The sequence below is a fragment of the Thunnus albacares genome, chromosome 13, assembly GCF_914725855.1.
Source record: "Thunnus albacares chromosome 13, fThuAlb1.1, whole genome shotgun sequence".
NCBI classification, from domain to species: Eukaryota; Metazoa; Chordata; class Actinopteri; order Scombriformes; family Scombridae; genus Thunnus; species Thunnus albacares.
Window position 1 is genome coordinate 26,559,181 of NC_058118.1, and position 23,249 is coordinate 26,582,429.

Below are 23,249 nucleotides of genomic sequence, written 5' to 3' on the forward strand. Positions count from 1 at the left end.
TACTCTCTTTTGTCTGTAAAAAGACTACTCTAAAAGAACTGAAATGGAAGAGGATATGGTTCCTGACAGAAATGGGACATTTTCATTATCAAACTCCAGGTTTACTGATCACAGCCTATTTGATAGTATTTCTATGCCTACGTTTACTTTTGAACATCTCACCATATGAATAATGTATATTTTCAACAAGCCTATTTAAAAATAACCTTCCTTGCATTGATGAGTATTGTATAAAAGGAGTAAGATCCTAGTTTAACATTGACTATTGTGATGCAGTGGTACTCTTTTATCACCTGAATCACTACTACAATCATACTTACAATCCATAGCACGGTTATGCTGCAGATTGCCATCAGGTATTATACTTTCATGATAAAAGCACTGTAGTGGAAAGAAAATTGTCTTGGGCCTATTTGAGACCAAAGTTTTTTATTTTTTATTTCACAAAACTATTTCTCTTAAGCCTTTTTGCCCTCCTCTGTTGCTTATCTTTTTTGGGAGGGAATCCTGCTACTTAATTTGATCGATAAGATGAAACTATAGAATCATGTTAGATCTTTATAAATAGAGAAGTTTATTTTCAGAGGCCCTCCTAAGTGTTGTCTTTCTCCAACTGAGCTATCCAAAATCCCTAATTGAAGTGGTGGAATGCCGTGAGGTACTTACAAAGAGAGTTGCATATGTATGCAAAGCCTTTTAAGTGTGAAAGCCAAACACAGTCATGTTTCAATTTTTTAGGTGCATATTGGTTGTCCAGAGGGTAGTACACTCAATTTTCATATTTTAGCATTAATATACAGCAGGGCATTCTTTACTGTGACTGTGGATAATGCGTCTCTCGCGCTGCCACCAGGACCAGTGTACCTATATCAACATGACATAAAAGTTTCTGCTGTGTATATATATAAACTAATTAATTCACATGTTGGTGCCTCTTTTTCTCCTGGCTGTATGTTTAATATTAAGTTGTGCTTGATGAACTGAAAAGGTGTCAGAGAAGAAACTGCAAGAAGCCATCTCAACCATTCACAATAGAAAACGTGTTTGACAGTTAACTACATCTGTGTCTAACATCTGCTTTGTACCAAAAGAATAAACAACTGAACAATAGTCGAGATCTTTGCCCTCTAATATACAATATTTCTGAGGAACACAGTATTTTTTTCAATTCTCTCCATCTGTCATCTCCTTTAACAAACTCCTACAAACCTGTCTTCTAATGTCAATAATAATCTGTTACAATTATAGCAATCAGCCCATTTACATACAGACACAAGCTTGTAAGAGTGTCATATAATCCATAAACAACATCCAGCAGTGTGTGAAAAATGACAGGTGCTACATGTAGTATTTTGTTTTTCTCAAATTTAGGATCATGTTCCCATAAACCCCTGCTGCTGTTTTCAAAGATATCTTTTGTGCCATCGCTGGCATCACATTTGTTTTGAAGAGCATGATGCATAAGAGCCAATAACAGCCCTTGAAAAATAATAATATGTGTTGCACAAGTAAGCCAATGTCAAGTTGAAAATTATCAGGTGGTGAAGCAGAAGAAAAAAGTGAATTACTTGCAAAATTAACATGCTTCCTGTTTTGTACCAAAAAGCACCAGAACAGCGGAGTGCTCACTACATCTGCTGATTACAATTCCTTCTAAGTACAGTCTAATGCAATAAAGAGTTTCCTCAATTCTTTGATTATTTCTGGCTGTTATTATATGTTGGTGCAGTACTCCAGTGATGCAGTACTGCACGTCCATAATGTTGAGGTACTCATGAAAGACAGATAGAAAAAAATACTGGTCAGAATTGAAGAAGTAGAGGCAGAGATCTCCTGACCTTTAGTCCTTAGTGTTGGTCAAGCTCCAAAAATGCTGAATCCTACATTTCCCAGAAGGCAACTAAATAGTATCCCTGCACAACACCCTCCTTATCTGGTAAATGCCCACTTTTAAACATGTTTTCTGTAAAAAAAAATTTAAAAAAAGAAAGAAAAAAAAAGTAGTTTCATCATCACATTTTGACAACATAACCTTAACCCCAATAACAAGTATTTTTCAGTGCTTTTAACCATAGTTCTGTAGATGTATTTATGGTTTTGTAGCTATTTGGTGCACAGGTTGGTAATAAGTTGATTGACACTCATTGTTGGTGTAAAGTTAAAAAGACCCAACCATGAAACTGAAGGACTATTACTCTCTGAGGAAGGCATAGCTCAAAAATTGTGTGCAATTTTCACCTCTTCTCCTCAAGTTTGATGGATAAAAGTCAAAACGAACAATCTAACTGAGTTGGTGGTGCAAACCCTTTTTTGTGCTTTTCACTTGTCATTGATGACAACTCACAAAGTGGACCTTGAGTGAAGATTATTTTGTCAAACTACAATTACCAAAGTCAAAGCTCCTCAAGAGCCATTTCACAGGCTGAGCAGTACTACTCATGATGACTAAACTGAACTGAACTTTATGCCCTTAAATATTCAAATTATGTGGCCATAATTTGAAAAGAAAAGTTGATTAAAATAAATGGGCTAAATTCTCAGTTTAAGACAGAAGCACTTGCCCTTTTGATCAAACACTTGTTAGCCCAAGTGTCTAGATCTGTGAGCTGCCAAACTCCTGATTAAAATGTGTCTTTCATGACACAATGGCAGCCAAATTCTAACACCATTTGGAATGGTATTAATCTGCATAAAGACCACATTCCTTCAATTTAAATCAAATTTGATGCTCCTTCTGATTAATGTGGACATTCATATGAACACCTCAATAATTTGTAATTCCACTGTGACAGCACTGAAATGACAGTACCTAGAATGAAGATTAGAGTGAGTAATACATGAATCACTGATGCCTCTACAAGCATTATCATTAATTCCACTTAGCCTTTAAATTCATATATTCCTTAAATCCTTAAAGTGCAGTTACACTAAGTAGGCATGCAGGAGAGAGTGTCCTTCATCATCAGCCCTTACGACAGCACTCGCAGCACCAAGCTGTTTGGAAACATAAAAATAAGCAAGATGTGGCAACACTGCCCTACAGTTAATTAACAGGAATCTCATTGTGTGGGCATGGTAACAAAGACAACGCACAGGAAAGGGTCACTTTAATGTAACACAGCCATGGCAACAATCAACACGAGCAGTAGGATGCCATCAGTGACGTCTGTCACTCCCCAAAAAAACATCTGCATTAGAGGGAAAATGTGTAAACATGTGCTTGTAAATTAGGCATCAAATAGAACAAGATACACCTCAATATGTTCTCAAATACTATACATTTTAGATAGAAGTCTAAATTATTTCTGCTCCAGTGTGTTTTCCTGCTAATACCACACCTAGACCAAAAACACTTTCACACTGAATGTTTAAATGAATTACATTAACCTTATCATAGCATTACTCCAAATCTGTGAGTTCTACAGGAACATTATTGATGGGGATACACTGAACGTTGACTGCCAAGGTGAACTTTTAATAAAACAAACTGATGAAGTGAATCTAGGTAAAAGCTAATATTTATTTCTCATTATTAAATCTATCATTTACAAAAGAGCACATTTAAATAAAGAGAGATGGATTATTCAGAATGATTTTAAAGGTTAATTTAGATTCTGTGAAAGAGGGAACACACCACTATCAGGAATATATCTTCAAAGGTTTTTCTAAATTCACTATACAACTAATTTGGTTGTGTAAGAGTTGCCAGAGCTCACTTCCTTCTCCTGCTTCTCTGGCTTTCCCCAAGTATTGGACTGCATCTTGATAGACATGCTTCCAGGCGGAATAATCTGTGACCACGTCTTCCAGTCTGACAGATGGAGTGACAGAGAGGTTTTGATCTGGTCCTTGGACGTCCTCCCCTGCTCCACAGAAGAGCCTTGGCCTAGATGGAGGAGACAGTTGGTGCTTTTGAAAATGTTGGAGTCTCAAAAAATTATATTTTCTGTTTAGAGCAACATGGCCTAATCAAAGGAGCTAGACTTAAGTTTAAGTGGCCAGCGCTGGCTCCGAGCAATGATAGTATGTTGACAAATTTCCTGACCTAAAACTTTGTTCCTCAGATGGAAAAATACATATTTTTAATGGCAATTCCACTATATTTTCTACTCTTTTTAATGCAGAGGCAGTTTTGCAGCATCAAACAAACCCACTTGCGTTCAGGTGGGCGACAGTGTAGTGTAGTTGTGGTAGTATTTGTGCAGTTTAGGGGCTGTCATGCAATTTTGGAATCCATTTTGGAAAGCAGCAGCTGTTATGCAGTCCATTAAAGATCTGGTGACCTTTTTTATTCATGTCAAACTTCAAACGCTTCTATACTTGAGTCACACGATGACAGCTCAACTACTGTGTAGTCATGACAACTGAGAAAACTCAGTGAGATGCTGTTGAAAGCTCCTGAAAAAGCTTGTAACTGGACTTTGTGTTAGGACGTTTTGTCAAACTATATTTTGATTGTCTTCTAAAATATTTTTATGCATATCTTCACGTACAGAAAAGAAGTCTTCTTACCTAAAACATTGTTCATCAGTGCCCTACTGAACAATGCATATGACTCAAAAATGAGTCACAACAGTGTTTTTTGATCTGCCATCTCCACTGTAAAGGTCTAGTTAACTTTAGGCAACTCAAACTACTGAAACCCAGACTTAGTTAAAGTTATGGATAAATCATGGTCCTGGTTAAAAGAAGCAAAGTTGTCTGCTGGCATGAGACAGGATGAAAATTGCTGTCTGCAATGTCACATGCTATGCGCACAATTATCATTCAACCTCCATGTGAAGGTTTTTTGTGGAGATAATTGCAAATTCTGCTTCTGGTTTTGCTTCTGAGAAAGAACAATATTATTTTTTCTGATTAAAATGTCAACTTACAATACTTAGGAATGCTGGCATACAAGTTCAATTTAAAAAAATAACATAACTTGCCCATGATAATACATATTATACATATTTGCTATATTGTAATTCAGAGTTCCACATAATTATATACAGGATGCTGCATAATTGCACTTTACCTCCCTGACAAGTGGTTTTCTTGAAGAGAAACAGCTTGGGATCTTTCTCAGCCTGTTAGGCAACTGTGTGCTGCTTGGTGGATGAGAGAAGCTGATCTAACCGGCCACATTGAAGCTTGCCCCAAGTCCACCTGCTGATACTGTATTCCTCCTGCTTACATCATTCATCCTGCACCAGCCACTTTTCCACATTGTGCCATGCTGCAGCAGGATTACGCTTGTGGCTTCAGCTACAAAAATTAGCTGAGCTCCTACGTGGGCTTGCGACTTAGGTATGTACTTGTGTTTGTGCCTCGTTTTACAAAACTAGTTTTTGTGCAGAGTATTTATTTGACTCAGTGCTGTGGGTGACACCACTTTAGTACATAATAAATGCATGATACAAACCATTTTTACCATAACCTCAAGGTAATTAGCGTCTGCACTGTTACACATAAGACTCTCTAGACTTGACTCTGAGGTGCGACTGTTATCAAGCTTAATACTCCTACATGTGCTCTGTAGATGAACAACACACTGCTTCGTAAAAGTCATCAGAGCAGCAGTCATTTGCATCTAGCTGAACCAGCAGCATGGTGTCAACTGATTGTGACATACCTCATGGTAATTCATCTATGAGAATGCAGCTGTATGCACGATTATACACTTTTAAAATATATTCTTGGGCTGATTAAATTTCGAATTCAGATGGTAGTTTAAGATCTACAGTTGCAGCCGAGTACTGACACACTGCAAATGTTCACAGACCCTCCAAAAAAAAGAATTCGCTCCTCTACCCGTTTGATGCTGTTTTCATAAATTATTGATGCTCCCGTCCTCTTTCACCCCTGACTCCAAATTCTTTATCCTGGGAGATTATCAATGAGAGCTCCTCTGTAATTCCAACAAACAGCTACCTCTTTTGCTCCCATCTGCTCGGTGTAGAGGCTGAAGCAGTGAGAGCCTCTGTAATGTTGACGTGAGGACAGACTGGAGCAGACACTTCCAGCTGTACCGTCTGTACCTGTCCCACCTGGAGCACCATCAATACTGTTTCCTCATGGTGGTGTTATTGTCAGAGTGCTGATGGCTTTATACTGCCTTCCTCAACTTGTCACAGCCGAGACTACTTTTCTGTCCCACAAAATGGTCAATATGGAGAAAAATTTTGAAAGACAGGGATGAATTTAACATTTTTTCTGTTGAGACAATCCAACAGCTGTTTAACTGTGGAGGCTGGAGGACTGTAATTGTTGTGTCAGTTGGGGGTTGCTTTATAGAAGGAGGTAAATTTCTATGATTTAAAGGAGGTGTAAAGCAATTAGTACCACAGTGGATGGAACAGTAGAGGCCTGTGCACATTTCATCTTGAATTAATAGCTATACAGACTGTATGGCTGTATGGTAATTGATCATGTAGCAGCCACAGGTGATACCATCATGGAGATCCAGTGGGATAAGAATGCAAGTAAAGCAGTTAATGCATGAACAGAATGACTAAACAGGACTAGTCTAAATGTGGATTGGTGTTCAAATATAGGTTACTGGGTCTCATGAATCTGTTTTTAGCCATGCTACCAGACACTTTTGTTTCTTTTCCTGCATCCATGGCTATAGTATACTTCCTGCTTGCATCCTCCAAAGCATTATGGGAACTTAAGAACTTTTTGTTTCTCAGAACTCAGAACAGAATAATCCCAAATATAAGCAAAAAAAATTGATTTCATCGTTTTAAACATTTTAGTTTCATCTTGGTTTCAGAAACCTGGATAAGCCCTTATTCTGGTTTTGAGAAACCTAAATATACCAGCTGGTATAATCTGATTCTGATCTCTGTCTGCCCTGTTTGCAGCTGCATCTTCAACTAGAGATATGTAGTAGTTAGTAAAACTAAAAATCTGATGATAAATGATGATGATACTTGCTGAGACAAAAGTGAATGTCTGACACAAAATAAATTGTCTTGTCACTTTAATCTTTCATCAGTGAGGGTTCATCGTTAACTTTGAGGTAACTCAGTCAGTACAAAAACCTGGATACTTTTAGGATCATGTAAACAGGTAGATGAATGATCAGGTTTCTCTATGTTTCATCTTAAATTATATCTTGACTTTGTCAAAACAGCATAAGATTCCCAACTTGGAAAAAAGCTGCTTGTGAGTTTCTTACTGGTAGTGTTTAACATCACTGTTGCACTTGTTTTCTCTTTAAACAAAGAAATATTATGTATACAGAGGAGGTGATGAGAAATTGCCATCATGCAAACTAAAATGTACTGTAATTAACAGGAATAATAAAAAAAACAGTGTACAGACAGATGTTGTTTGCTGGGCATAAGTTTAGTTCACAAGGGGACAAATTTGGGTCAGTGATTTTTACAGTGCTTTCTCATCTTGTATTCAGCGCTGCTCGCTTGCCTGGTGTTACAGTTTTCATTATCACGGGCAGGGGAAACAGCAGAGGCTAATCTTTCCATGACCAAGTAGATTAAGCTAGCAAAGCAGTTTTTTGTATAGCAGGAACAGAATTATTGTTTGCAAAGTGCTAAGGCAACAGCACTCTGACTTTGTGCTGAGTATTACTCACTTGCCCTCCGGTACAGTCTTGGATACAGTGTGTGTGTGTCTGCAGCTGGAGTTAATTGATCTGTGAGGCAAAATTATCTTGGGATGGAATCTGTCAAGTTCTTCAATGCTGACAAAATATTTGCCAAACAGGCCAATACTGTATTATTGTGATATGTTATGACAGCAGGAATGTAAATAATTGAATCTGTTTTTTTTGACAACACGATGAATGATAATGTTCCTGACGGTGCCCCTAATTATATCAGGACTCATCTCCAGCAACAGTTGTTGCTTCGGGCAATAGGAGACTGTAAAATTTCAGATTTTCTGTGTATTTTGTTACCTATGAACAAAATTAAGCATGTACACTTCCTGTTTTGGTTGATGTCAACCATTTGTCATAAGTCGGTCCTGTTTATTATTATATCATTCTGATGGTCTCATGTTTACACAACTATTTCACTATACTATCAAATTGATTTGAAAAACTGATATGTTATGAAATTATACACACGTTGTATGAATTACACTAACAGGGATCAATCTAAACTAAGATTAGGATTGATCATAAATATGCTAAATTTAGTTGCAGTTTGTGAATGGTAAAAAAGAGTCATTTCTAATACACTGCACTTTCAAATATCACATGAAAACACCACAGATTACCCAGGTTTATTCAGGTCATTGCTGCGAGAAACACAGCTTCCGTCTTCTGCTCTAAATAATAACAAGATGCACTAGCAGTCCTGCAAGGTTGTAATGCTCAGCGCATTCCAGAAAATCAAATTGTTGGACAGATGTAAAAATGAAGAGACAACTTTGCTATTTATGAATCTTGATGGGCAAAAATATAAAGCTTGACCTGAGGGTGATGCCAGAAAAAACATTCAAAAGGTTAAATCAAAAGGTTTATCCTCTGTACGGTGACCATTTCAGGCCATGTTAGACTCAGCTTGTCAGGCTCAGCTCTAACTTATCAGACGTGGTTCCATCATCAGTCCTCAGGTGTACTTGGACATCTCAGTGTTTAAAGATATTATAATGGTTTTGTGAAGATCACCACACTCATGACACAATACTAAGGTGCAAGAGGGTGGAAAAAAAACAAATATGGAGAAAAGAAGGATCTACCATGATGAAGGTCTTACTTTACTAAATACTTGCATTGGCCCCAAGTGTGCATAGCCTTATTTTCTTTAAGACGTTACCTTAAATCTCAACATATAGCTGAGTCTGACAGGAATTCTGTCATTAGTTTAAGAGGAAGTAAAGTGTTGGACGATGAATCATTTTGACTATTGTGTGCAGGATGACGTCATGTCCAAAATTTCACCACAATCCACTTAATAGTTGTTGAGCTTTGACACCCTTAGATATGACATATCCCTACATCGCTATAGTCTACATTTGCTTTTTAGCATTTCAATGCAAGCTGTAAAATGGACCAAGGTCTTAGGCCACTGTTAGATGGTGTGAGGGTGCCATAGTCTTGTGACAAGTTATTGGCTCTTACTTCAACAATTGACAAATTCTTTGCCATGTTTACTGTGTCTGGCCATTCTGTTTTTCTCCTTTTCTTTCGGCAGCTCTCTTAGATGGCTGAGGACAAGTAACACTGCCACCGCTAATCTCCCATTCCCATGTTTTATCACCATGACAGAGAGGGAGTTGTGATAGAGCACTCCGCAGGCTGAGTAATCCTTTTGACAAAATTGCAAGCACTGTTTATTCAACGCCTTTGACTGCAGCAAAGAGGAGTGGCTTCATATCTAGAATAGAAAGCACACACTGGCAACCTGGACACATTTCTGTGAACAGCAGCCTTGACATTTTTTTTTTGCCCCCAGCTTGTAGTGGTGATGTACTGGGGTTTGGTGGAGTGCTGTCAACTTGGCTTGAAATGTGTTGATCCATTGTCCCATGCTGGGGTTAACATAAAGACTATGATGTCATTTTTGCCCACTGTACCTAAATCAAGCATCTTTTAAGTAAGACTTGTTTGGCTTCTGTTTTCACTTCAGGAAATATCTGAGTAAATTCAACTAAGAATCAGGCCAAGCATTCAATACCAGTTTTGATATTTGACAATTTTCAATGCCCAATGGTACATTTTGGTCCCCTATTGGCAGTAATTGGTAGGGAATCATTTGTCTTTGCTTTTCAAAACTGTTACAAATCACTGTTTAAAATAATGTTTTATGATGTGACAATGCCATGGTTAAGGTCTGGTTAGGTTTAGGCACAAAAAACACTTGGTTAGGTTTACAGAAAGATCATGGTTTAGACTAAAATGATCACTTTGTTAAGGTTAGAGAAACATGTGGTGTGGTTTAAAGTTACTACATCCGTAAAGCTAGGCGACCTTTGTAGTCATGGCTACAATAATAACCACAGGGTTAAGGTTGGGGGATGATCGTAGTATTTAAAAAAACTGTCCTGACTCGTGGTTGGAAATGTGAAACAAACTGTTCTCACTGTGGCAAAGTCCAACGTAACTCTTTGTCGTTTTTGGGCGACTGACATTATGACCTACTGTATCCTTTTAATTGGGAGGACAGTCTCAGTTATTGCAGGTTTAAGTAGAACTCTGTTTCTTAGGACAGTGGAAACCACATAGCTCTATCCACTAACTAATAGGAATTCCCTACACTGAAATTTCCCCTGATGGATTTTTCCTCTGCAAAGTAACCATTAGTATCTTTACAGTCTCCTGTTAAGCCACTCAGGTAGGCCTCTGCCTCGTTTAATGGTCTGAAAACGAAAGCGTAGACTTCTTCCCTTGCTAGGTCCATTAGAGAACAATGCTCAATCTGACGTTCACGACATCCACTTAACCAGTTTCCATGTTGGCAACGCTCTTTGTCATCCGCCTACTCCTTTGTCTCAGCTGTCTGATCCCTAAACAAACAGTCTCCTTACCCTCCTATTCATTTTTCAAACCCAAAGTCATAATATCTCCCAAGACAGTGAGCACTACCCCATACATGCATCTAAGTGGGGAGCTCCAGTCCATTCCATTAGCCTCTGGAGCAGAGTGTTAACCTTAGCCTTTGTAGCATAGCAGGAAAATGGCTCTAGAGGGAGTACCGTCAATATTCCTGTATTCGCCGTGGTTCTTCAGTGCGTAAAAAGTTCAAGTTTCACTTTCCGAGTGCTTTTAATGTCAAAAACCTGAGACTCTATTGTTCTTTGCTCTCAATAAATAAAACATTTGCCTCCGCATGTCAGGGTTTTGTGAATATTTAATATCACCACTTGTTTCCTTTTATCTGCCAAATCACCAAAAAAGATCAAGAAATCTTTCCCAGTTGGTGACTGAATTGTTTCCTTTTATACGCCCCATTTGAAGCAAGGAAACAATAACCTAGAATCACAAAGGGATTGGAAAATCCCTGTTGAAAGAGCTATTCTTTTATATCAGTCACATCCATCCTCACATATAACGGATGCCTAATGTTTTCATCAGTAACTAAATGTAAATGTTTAACTACTGTATGCTTTGGTTTTCATCTCATTATTAGAGAGTTGTGTCAATGAGATGAAAATATGTTTCATTTATGCTTTCACTGAAACATCTTCGCTTAGTATCATGAAATTAATAGGTCATTTTTCACAATTTAAATCTTTCTGTTGTTAGCCTTTGCAGATAAAGAAAATAATGTGCAGGTCATTGACAAAGTTTGACAAAAGAAACTCAAACAACAGTGAAGCTAAAACATACAATAATACAAAGAATAATGTAAATCAAGGAAAGTCAAAGCTTTTCATTTAGACTTTCCAAGGCATATGGAAATGTTTTTTTCCAGATTAAACAATTGCAGTTGTGGGTAGACAGATTATAGATTAGACCATTTTTTGTCATAAAGATTTATTATCAGTATTGGAAACTGGGCATTTATGTACATTTTATGTTCTATTTGCAAAGGCTGGATGTCATTGTGAGATGGCTAAATTTCAGATTTTGCAGAAATCACCAACTTTATGCTGCCAGCCCACATGGTTGAAGAGAACCGAAGAGCAGAGAAAAAAAGAAGGATGCATACTTCAAAATGTATTATCTAACCCCAGTCTGGCTACCAGCAAGTTATTTTCCAATTTTAATCTGAGGAGAAGAGAAATAAATTACTTCCTAGCAATATGAAATATTGCAGAGGCAGTATTTTTGATACATAGACTTTATTTTTCAAGTCCCACCTGTTTTAAAGCTGGCTTTCCTTCTTGGCCATATTTTCAGTTATCCATTATATTATTACCTACATTTTGCAGCAGAACCTATAAAATGGTAAGTATTAGATTAGTGTTGGATCAGCAAGGTTTAGTGTCTGTTTAGAAACTGCTGCGTTACAAAAACAATTCTAGGAAAAACAATTTTGTGTTAGACATGTGCCTAACCATGCAAAAACTGATTGTCTGCCATTTGTTTTGTGTATCTGAACTCTAGAGCGCAAATTCTTCAGTGGTGCCTCTATTTAGTAAACAAGAGAATGTGTGGTTATTTATACAGTGTAATACATACATTTTTCAAGCAGAGTTTGTAATAAATCCTGTTCACCGCACTAAAGATTTCCCAGATATTTTCCTCTTTCTGATGATATTCACATCACATCACCCTATAAAAAAAACCCTGACATTAAGCCTTAAGACACATTAAAACTGTTATTATGCCACAATTTCACACTCCTAGTGCAGACTGCACCATGTCACTGTTCCTTATTAATAGGAACATAATTCTCTGTAATTAACTACATTTAGACCTTGCACATTCTACCACCTGCACAGTGTTATGAAAACCCCTTTGTTTTCAGTCAAACTAATGGAAAACCGATTAAGTCAAATAAGATGCCATTCACTGTTGATTAAGGCAATAAATTTGATGTTGTCACTTTTCCTAAATGATTACTGTTGTCTTTACCTTCGTGCACATTATTGAATTCATTATTCAATCTGCATAAATCAGCGTTTGGCCTCGTTGTTTATTCATGATTTGTCTTCTTCTCTGATTGCCTTCTGATCTTATTAAGTTATCCTCTGACATTGTAATTTTGTTGAGCTATGCTGGAAATTAATACCAATGTAGAGGTGACAAAGCCTTGCAAAGGAGTAATAGTCACATCATGTTTTTGGATAAAACCTTAATCTTGACACTGATTCAAGAAAGAAAAACAACCTACAATCTACAAAAGTGATATTTCCATATTGTTCTCCTTCCGCAGAGCTTCAGGCTATGCTAATATTTGTTTTCATCATTTTTACCAAGGTATATTTCACACTACAAGGAATAAATGGCCTCTAAATTATATCTTTGTTGAGCACATTCAGTGTCAAAACAAATGAATTCAAAACTGCTCACAGATTTGGAGTGTGTGTGATATTATGCACATACTAAATCAGTTTTGTCTTCAGTGAATGCCCCTTTAAGCCTTTAAAAGGTAATGAGAAACTGCAGTATACAGATCCCTTTAGATGAAGTCAGACTGTTGTAAAAATAATAATAATAAAATCCTCTCGCTTCAGTGAGTCACATAGAAATCAAATCCTTTGAATTACTCTAGCGTCTCTTAGTCTCACACAAATCCCATGTCTTAGCTAAAAAAACCTCAATGCCCTGATCTTAAGCCGTCTTATGGTAAATAGTTAATTGAGTGCCTGTTGAAGTGAAGTGCAGATACTTTATACATGTAAAAAAGTAGAGGCTCTATTCTGAAACATATAGTAGTTGGGAAAACTTTAATTCTGAAGCATTGATTCACCCAAATTACAAAAACTATTTCCCTACTTACCTCTAGTGGTATCTGATCATGCAGATAGGTTATAGTTTTATTTGTCAAGGTTTTGAAATATTTCCACCTCCATCCCAATACAATGGAGATAATGGAATATTCAAAGAACTGAAAAAATACATTAAAAAACTAACCTGCAACATCCACAGACATCACTGTAAATACTTTTCGTTGGAATCATTTCTACTGAAGAAATAGTTTTGTTGTTTTGTTTTTTTGTAATTTGAGTGAACCGAACCTGTAAGAACTGATCATAATATTTTTTGTACCCATCTACTGGCTCTATCCTGTACCCCATGGACACATTTGCTTCACCAGCTGTCTGTATTGCAGCTTCTACAGTAGTCTTACCTTCATTAAAGTAACATGACAGTACACTAAATGTCTTCTTCCAGGATAGAGGTAGTTGGCAAAACATCCCATCACAAGCGAAAGGAAAAAAAAAACTCCCTTAATCAACTGTCTTCACTAAGTAGACAGTTTATTCTGGGAAGTAATACCTTGATAGGAATTAATCTCCCAGAGCAATATTAGTGAGCTGTTATGTGCAAATGTCAATTTGCAGAAGGGTTGGCAATATTGTAATAGAGAGAAACTGGTTTACACAGTATTGTGGAGAAATGCCTTGTAGAAAAAAATATTTCCAGGCAGTGATTATGGAGTTTGGACATTATGATGGACAGTAATGTCAAGTTAACAGCTTAATGGCCAAGTTCAGCAGAAGGAATTTGACACTTTCAGCAATTTTGTAGTAATGTGAATGTTTAGAGTTAGGCCATGCAGGGGATTTAAGCCTCAAAAAGTAGAGCGTAACATTTTCATAAAATTTGGTGACTTTTACAAGTTGTCACCGAGCGGGTAGCTCCAAGTCTGAAAAGTGAAGCCAATGCAAAAGTGCCTTAAACCTGCATTCTCTCTAATGGCCAGCAGGGGGCGACTCCACTGGTTTCAAAAAGAAGTTAGTTTGTCTAGAACTCTATGGGAAAATCACCCTACTTCTCACTTGATTTATTACCACAGTAAACAGTTTCCTAATGAGTTTATGGCATGGTTACCTTGTGATTGACAATCACTACCACGGCGATGCATTAGATGCTGTAGTTGGACCCCGGGGAGCTCTTCCCCAGCTCCACGCTCTCGTCCAAGTATGGTCACTTCTCATCACTTTTGGCTCCAAAAAACCAAGATGGCGACAGTCAAATTGCCAAACTTGAGGCTTCAAAATTGGAGTCCACACTGATATCACAGAGGCTACATCCATTATTTTTATACAGTCTATGGTTGTTACCTAACATTTCACAGCAGTGATCCATCACAGATACAGATACAGTTACAGTTAGTAATGTTAGTAATGGAAAACATGCTGCGATGAACCGTGGTCTGCTTGTGTCATTTAAGAATTTGCCCATTAAACACTTGTACAGCACATTTAACACCATATAAATGTGTTTTCAAGGTCTGCAAGTGGTGTTGTTAGAGTTGCCCAAAGGCTTCTCATTTTTAATGTCTGTTACCAATTATCACTTGTGTGTTAAGAATTCTTCACAGATGCTGCACTTTCTCACTGTTTCCCAGTGTTTTATCGAGGTTGGAGATATGACTTGAGTTCATTCAGTCTTTTTTACTTCCAGTCCCTCCATCCAGTGACTAAACATTTGAGTTAAAACATTTTCTGTCTCTTTAATCTGCCACCGGGGAAAAGACACTGTTTCACTATGCTGGAATCACAATCTTGTGTTCTAAGCCCCTACTTGTCCACGAGTGAGTGCTTTTCCCGACACCCCTTCTTTAGCTTGTTGTTATGGTGATTTGGCAGCGAGTTGTGTAACCCATCACTATGGGAACAAAACAACTAAAAGCCGTGTGTTTGTGCGATAGTGATAGGAAGGAAATCTGAAACAAAGATATCCTTTTCTCCTCACAGAGCGCTGAGGCATTCCACTCAGAAAGCTCCACACTGCAGGCTGTGTGGTGGCCATGATACTATGAAGGGCCGCTGCTGTACAATAGACCTCCACCACAATAGACCAAAGGCTGCTGTTTCGGTTTTGATTTGAAAAGCATCACAAGCAGTGGATAAGCTGTGAATCCAAAATGTCACGTGGGTCCTACGAGGGGAAAATGGGAATGTTGATTTAGCCAGGGTCTCTTGACCCGAACATCGAGGTTGGATGATGTCATGCGAAAATATTTTACCCAAGTTTTATGCGACAGGCTAATGAGGTTACTGTCTGGACAACCAGCACCTGATGTTATCTAAGGAAATTTAAGATGCCAGATTCAAATTTAATTGGTTGGGTATGTAGATATGATCTTCTTTTTCAACAGTCAGAGGTCTCCACATAAAACGTGTAAACCTGCATAAAAGGGAAAGGAAAAGAGGCACCAATTACAGCATGGATCAGTGACATGGCAATATGAAACTGTGGCCCTCACTGATTCTTTTGTGTATTGTTGATTTAATATCTCATCTGCTATCGCATTCACATTGTCTAATACTGCTTATCTTCACCTTGTTTCTGAAGCAAGACTGAACAGATTGTAGAGAAGAAAAAAAAGTAGCAGCATCAATGAATCGAAATTGGTCTGTAAGAGAGACAAGATTGCGGTCACACCTTGCATTTATGGTGAGAACACTGTCATTCGTGTGTGACGAGTAACTGAAAAGGAGGTTCCAAGCAAAATGTGCAGCAATTTGTGTGTGGTTAGAGTCCAAAATGGGCCAAGCATCCAATTATGCAACCCTGTCTTCTAGAAACAGTGTGATACTGAACAAATGAGTAAAATGTTCAGTGATAACATATTTCTTTTTTTCCAGCCAAAATATCTGATCTTGCAGTAAAATATCCACTGGTTGTAACAACAGCAATATTAAACTTTTTGATGGTTATGTTCAGGCATTGGCAGCACTTGGTTAAGGTAAGACAAAGATCATGGTTTGGGTTTAATACAGATTTTTTTTAGCTATCTTAATATAATAGTAAAAGAGTTATTGGTCGGTGTAATCATTCCTCCTTCCACTACTGGCCATGAAGACATATTCTTGTTGCACCACTCCAATTTAAGAGATCGAGGGAACAGTCCTTGCAGTTCAACTGAAGATAATATGAGGCTTTAGCTCTGAGTTAGACAAATCAAGTGGATATTTTCCATAGTTACAGTCTTTGGTATCCAAATCCACTCGCTGAAACAGTCCTGTGAATGTGTTACCTGTCCGTCTATGTGACTAAAGTTAACAACTCTTGGTTTGTTGTAATAAATCTCTGTGATCCCTAAATGAATTAAAACTAAAATGCAACAATGCATCACTCTGACCAATGCAGCTTAAAAGAGTTGTAGAACCCGCCAAGAGTTTTAAACAAAATTGAGATTTACCAGCAAGACTAAAAAACATGTGATGTGATATATTTATTCACAACCTCTTACCAACGACAAAACCATTGGTAAATCGATTGTTGCCTCAATCCGCTTGACTATGTACCTTTACAAGTCTTTTCTAGAAACGACACTGTACAATATAACAGAGGATATTGAAAGACACGCCAGACAGGGGCAAAACCAAGCATTAAGCTCTCAGCTCATCCCATGTGTGTGGAATAGTGAATGACTCTCGCTCCCCTCTCAAAATAACCACTGTCAAGGTTCCTCATGCGACGAAGCAAACCTCTGACTGCTCTGTGGTCAACATTGAGAAGATGATTGTGGTCACACTGAGTGGCTCTCAAGTGTAAAGCAGGCTTTGATTGAAATCATTCAGGCTCATTAAAAGCTTTCTTGAACAAACAAAGGTTACAAAAATGTTAATAGCATGACTTAATGAAATGCATGATGGAGAATATCCCCATAGGCAATACATTTTAATGATCAGAGGCACGGAAATCAAAAGCTGAGAGGAAATATCCACCCGCATGCCGCCTACCGCCCCTTGGCAAATAATACGTATGTCTACAAACCAGTCTTATTTCCTAACCACAGCTTTTCCCCAGGAGCCAAAAACGAGGTCTCCTTTTAATTTTGCCATTGGAAATAAAATGATGAGATAACATTCATAGACAAAAGAGGTTTAGCTGATCACCCATAAATTATAGTTAATTTATATTGAAAATTAAGTGCGACAATTGTGTGACCTCATCATTGCAAAGACTAGTTCTCGGCTTTGAATAAAAATGGAAGAAATCCTATTTGGAAACATGAACACAGCACAATTACTCCATGTTGGGCCTTTGCTACAAGTTTGGCTATCAGCAATAATTAATGATTATCAGAAATAATCATTAATTATTAAAGTCAATAAAATTATTTATAAGAATTAATAATAACGGGCCACCACCCTGGAGTCAGGGAAAAAGATTGCCAATTCAGTCTCAAAGTGTACTAATCTATCAATTTGGAACTTTGATTAATAATTAACTTAATAACTATGAACAAAATTACCATATCAATAGCTAGTTAAGGTTGAAGGATTTTGGAGTTCTTTGCAGAGCAGAGGTTGGCAAAACTCATCCTTGTGCAACATGAAAACAGACACATGTATATCCAAAAGCATTTATTTAACAAATAAGTAAAAGAGCAAAACACACAATATTAATCAAGCTAAGTGTACCTGTATACAAGTGTATGTGCATGAGTGTGTATGTGTGTGTGTGTGTGCGTGGGGTGGGGGTAGGGGGTGGGGGGCGAGATGGTTGCAGTCACCTGGTGACTGAGCATATGGCATGCCAACAATTTGGCTGACAAAGGGCACTACAGAGATAAAAGGCCAGACCATGTGGTGTCTTGAACCAAAGCAAAACAAGGTTTTAAACCTGTTTGAACTGTGTGGTTCTCTGTTCAAGGCTAATAGGTGTAGGATCAAGGTGCCAGGTTAGGGAGAGGTTAGTTGCATGCAAGGCCTAGTTACTGGATGTAACCTAGCGGTGTGGCTATGCATATCCTGACTATGAACAACAAGGACATCACAACGATAGTTCAATGAATAACCTTAGCCAAATCAATACATGTACAGTACATTGATTAAGTTAAACATTCTTGCTTAGCCGTACTATGCTTCACTATGTTGCTTGGCTATGCCCAGTTGTTGCCAGTCCATGAAGAAAGAGATGCTTTGTGGTGTTCTGCTTCTTAGCTGGTGAATCCGTGGAAGAGACGGGCTGAGAAGAGTTTGGTTCCAAAGCTGAAAGGATGCAGGATTTGCTGTGTAGGTCTGGAGCTCCAGTCATGCAGGTCAGAGGGCCCAGGTCACTCCTGTGTGTAGAGTTAGAGGCAAGCTAACTCTGTTTCGTAGCTCCTGTACTTGTTAAATCAGCCAGCAGACTTGTGTGGGAGCTGCTGGCACTAGAAAACTTAGTTTCTGAGTCTTAGGCAGGCTCTCACGTCTTCTGCCGTAAAGAAAGAGTTCTGTGTGTGTCTGCTGTGAGCAGGCCACACAAGAGAGCAGAGAGCTGTGAGGAGAAAGAGGAGCGGAGAGCTGCTCCTTCAGCAGCTGGAGGTGAAAAAAAGCAAGGAGCTGTTTTAGCCACAGCTGGAGGAGAAAGAGAGAGATAAGAGGGGGATCTCTAGTTTTGATTACCTGGATCCATAGGTGGAGTTTCTTGAGGACTCCTGCTGTTTCCTAGTCTTGTGTCTTTTGTCTTTTTTGTGTTTGGAGAGCAACTTGTTTGTAGATGATTGTGTGTGACTGAGGAAGAGCCATTGTGATGTCCTTCATAGCAAATTAGTTTAAAGGTGCAATATGTAAGAATTATGTAAGATTTTTGTTTAAAACATTAAAAAGTTTACTAAATGTATCAACAGAACATGCCCCGACTTTCTTAGTTTCCTATAACAGCCTCCTTACAAGGACTTTGGACAGTTTTGCAAGGATAATCCAAAGGATGTGACGTTTATGGGTGCTCTCGATTGCTTTGCCTCTCTCCCATCCCCCTACAGCGCCAACATGGTGCAACACTAGCTTACATCAGCTTAGAAATGGAGTCCGCTAATGTCAACGAATGATCGGCACTTGCCACTACACAGAGTCAGGTAAGCTTACATTACTGCACAACATATGAAATATATTGTGATATTATGGTTTTGCTGACTAATGTTAGCGCAGCTGCTCACTCGTGCTGACGGAGTGCAAGCATACGCACGAGCGTGAGCAACAGGAGTTTTGATTCTTACGTATTGCACCTTTGACAACTTGGAAAATAATTCCAGCAGATCACTGATACTGTTGCCATGGTGCAGGGGGACGTTACAATCACAAAATCACAAGATGCTTTCTACACAGAGACTGTAAGAATCGATGCATTAATCTTCTTGGCTTATCTATATATTGAATTGGGTTTCTTTGATTTTCTAGCGATCAATTCTATTGGCAAGAATAACATTACATAAAAGAGCATGAACACAAGCAGGCAGACTGGTTGTAAAAAAAAAAAAAACCCTGGTTAATCAATTTAATTAGCCAGCGAAATTATCCATTTGAATAATTAGCCAAACTACAACATATTTGTGTGGACTATTAACAACATTCATCATGTTTGGTTTTTACCTTTGAATAAAGTGGTTTAGATAATAAGGTGGCTTGTGTAAAAATGTTTGATCATCTGATTGTTCATGTTTCCCATCTGACTTTGTTGTAATGATGTTGCTGAGATCTCGCATCCTAGCAATCACTTTGATGAGTAAAATATAATCATAACTGGTAGAAATGATAGTCAAATTTTTAAACGCAAGACACAAACCTGAATTATAATTTGATGTTTTCTCAGCCGGTGCAATCTATTCCCCAACAAATGTAACAAATGTCATTTTTCAGATCCATTTTATATTTCTTCTCAATTATTTTCAGCTTTCAGAAAGCACACATGGTTACAACGGAGACATCATTACATTCAGCTCTTGTCACTTCACATTTCACTCAGGAAGGGGGAATATTCCGTATATTCAAATTAATTAACCTGTTTTTAACCTGTGAATTTAAAAGATAAGGCTGGGAACTTTTTATATATTTCCATAGATTACTTCCCACTGCTGACGTTGCTGCAGCTCTCTCATTATTATCCCTATTTATGATCTGTTTGTATGTATGTGAGTATGTTTTGTTTTAGTCTGTTTACACTTCTGTGAGTCTCTTATCTTATATTTGTTATTGCCAACAAGTATCTTATTGCTCTTTGCCATAGACTTCCACTGTTTCCCAAAAACACATCAGTGGATAACATAGTCGCGCTGGCTACAATTAGGATGTAGTTTATTTTGCATAAATCTGACATTCACTGTGCTGTTGCGGCTGAAAAAAGTCCCCAACAAATGCACTATTTACTCCTTTTTGTGTGACATTTGCTGAAGACTGCATTACTGAACCTTTTTTCAAAATGAAACTATACTGTATATTCACGGGCTGTTTCTAAAGATGTATCTCTTCAGTGGGAACCGATGGGTTTGGGGCTCAAAGCCACAGAGAGGGTAGGGGAATTGAGAAGAACTGAGAAATGAACTAATGCATTGTTGGTTCTGGTCTTTGATAAGTTGACAGTAACAAAAAATCTTTGAGAATGTGCTTGTAATTAGCTTTCCTCTACTGAAGTTTATTCCTCTTGGGTTAAAAAAAAACACATCTATATATTATATTGAAGTTTTCTTTTCACATTGTCTTGCCTACACTTTTTTTAAAAATATTGGAACTTACATTTAATCTCGCCAAGACACATTAATGAGTAAGTCCAGAGGGCTGAAAACATATACGGTAATGAAAAGTAGCTTTGTCCAGTGTTGTATCCTGTTACAATATTCATCAGAGTTTTATTATCCCCAACGGGCTGCAATTAGAGCTGTGCTGTTGAATCTGGTCAAATACAATGAAAGACTGTCGATGTATAACCTACAAATCAGCATTATGTAACATTAATTAGACTCACAGTGATAACAATAAAAGTCAGGACAGCTTTGCCAGAGAGTACAATGAAATTAGAGTCACGAAGCTGAGACTTTCTGAAACAAGGATCTTTCCTCATGAAGTTAGCTTCAGTCTGTGAATGATATGCCAAATAATGTGAGAGCTATCTTGTCTGAGTGAATTGCATGCATCAGCGTTGTCCTTGCACTCCTCGGGGCAAAGCCATTGACAGATCATTCAAAATGATGGTATAAAATGGAGGTAAATTGAGTGTAATGCAAAACGCTCTCTCATTTTTATGGATGTAACTTGATATATTTTCTTTCATTCAATTCATTTAGGGTCTTTACCCTTTCTTTTTTTTTTTTCCACGGATGTGCCGCCTATTTCAGGAGCCTAGCCTGTTCATTTAAAGAGATGTCATCATTTTAGATTAAAATGTCTATAATCCTCTATTTTAAAAAAAAAGATAGGCTGAAGCTTTATTGATTGCCACGGGGAAATTAGGTCGTTGCATCTGCAAAAGTTATGGGATACATCATTGGGGGGGGGGGGGGGGGGGGGGGGAGTGGGGGGGGGGGGGGGGGGGGGGGGGGGGAGTGGAGTTAAAGGATAAAAATAGAATCTAAAACAAGCAATAAAATAGGAAAACTAATGTGATTTTAAGACAGCAAAGCAATTAAGTGGAACATAAAAAGTTTAATTATACAGATGTATATAGATTTATACTTTTGACAATTTTCACATAAATAACAAACTTGCATATATATTAAATTAATCGATTAAAAAAATAAGAAAGCAAACTTTTTCACAGCTACATGATATGACTCAAACTTAATTATAATATAGATCATTTATATGTAAATAGAAATGAAGTTTATTTCATCAAATAATATAGATTTGTAAGTCTTTTGTTTAGGAAGTCCTTTTGTAACAGCAGCTGTATAAAACAGTGCAGGCTTAGTTTACCTCACACGGAGTATCCCCTATGAGAAATCCTGTTGTCTAGAGCTCTATAGATTGCATCAGCCTCGGATCGTATTGAGGCACAGATCGTGCTGCCACAAGGCATTTGCATCCTTTCATCAATACACTACTAACGCATGCAGTGGCTGTGTCTACAAGGCTCCATTTGGCAGCAGAGAAACAGAAGGCAGGGGCCATGTTGGAAGCTGCAGTGAGCTGAGGCACATAATAACAACATATACGAAATATCTGCAACTTCATACATGATTATTGTTGCAAGGCCTGACTCCTAGCCTTTGTGTTGCTCTCAATTTTACACAAAAAGGTTATGCTTTCTGATAGTTCTAGAGTTTGTTGGTGAATACCATGCCAACTGAATTTGAATTGAAAAGCTTCTTTTCTCAAATGTATTCAGGAAACAGTGCACGTGTCAAGATAAGCAGGTTTTCAACAGAGAGAATAGCAACCGTGATGACAAGAAACAGAAGCAAAAGCAAAGATTAAACAAGACCTCACACTAAATTATGATTGCAACCTCTAATTGCATATCTCTGTACTTTTTGTATCGTAAAGTTAAAATGAAATCTGTGATGTAATCTTAAAAATGAAATGTCATCAAATTAACGAGTCACAGGATGAAGTAGCAGGAAAAATATATCCAAAAATCTTGGAAGTATAGAGCATGCATTTGGAAATGGTCAGCAAAAAAAAAAAAGTAAGTAAGTAGTTAAGCAGCTCAATTTTGCAACCACACTTGTATAATCTGTCAGGTTAAAGTTAAGTTAAATGACAACCATATGGCATGTTTTAAAATTTAAATCAATGTGTTTATGCATAAAGGCTCATAAAAGCTTGCATGAGAAGACTGAAGAGGATCTGTTGATGATCAAGAGCAGAGAAATGGACATTTTAATATCAAAATGTCACTGTTACTTTTAAGGTCTAAGTTTAATGAGACGTGTTTGAGAAATATGCTTACACTGACTTTAGCCTTTTACAATGCAAGATAACTCTTATGATCAAAATAAGGCGGGAGGACGAAAGGAAGAAAATGTGTG

At 37.8% G+C, this 23,249-nt stretch overlaps 1 protein-coding gene across 3 annotated transcripts in view; it reads left to right on the forward strand.

The window, feature by feature from the left end:
- Positions 1-23,249, forward strand: part of tmem132e (transmembrane protein 132E) — a 411,199-nt gene that overhangs the window by 248,188 nt on the left and 139,762 nt on the right. Inside the window, exon 1 of one of the 3 annotated variants that reach the window (XM_044370478.1) lies at positions 18,389-18,566. The exons of the other annotated variants lie outside the window; for them this stretch is intronic. The gene's annotated coding sequence lies outside the window, so the exon portion shown is untranslated. Of the gene's footprint in view, positions 1-18,388; positions 18,567-23,249 lie in introns of those variants that run through there. 3 annotated transcript variants of the gene reach the window in all.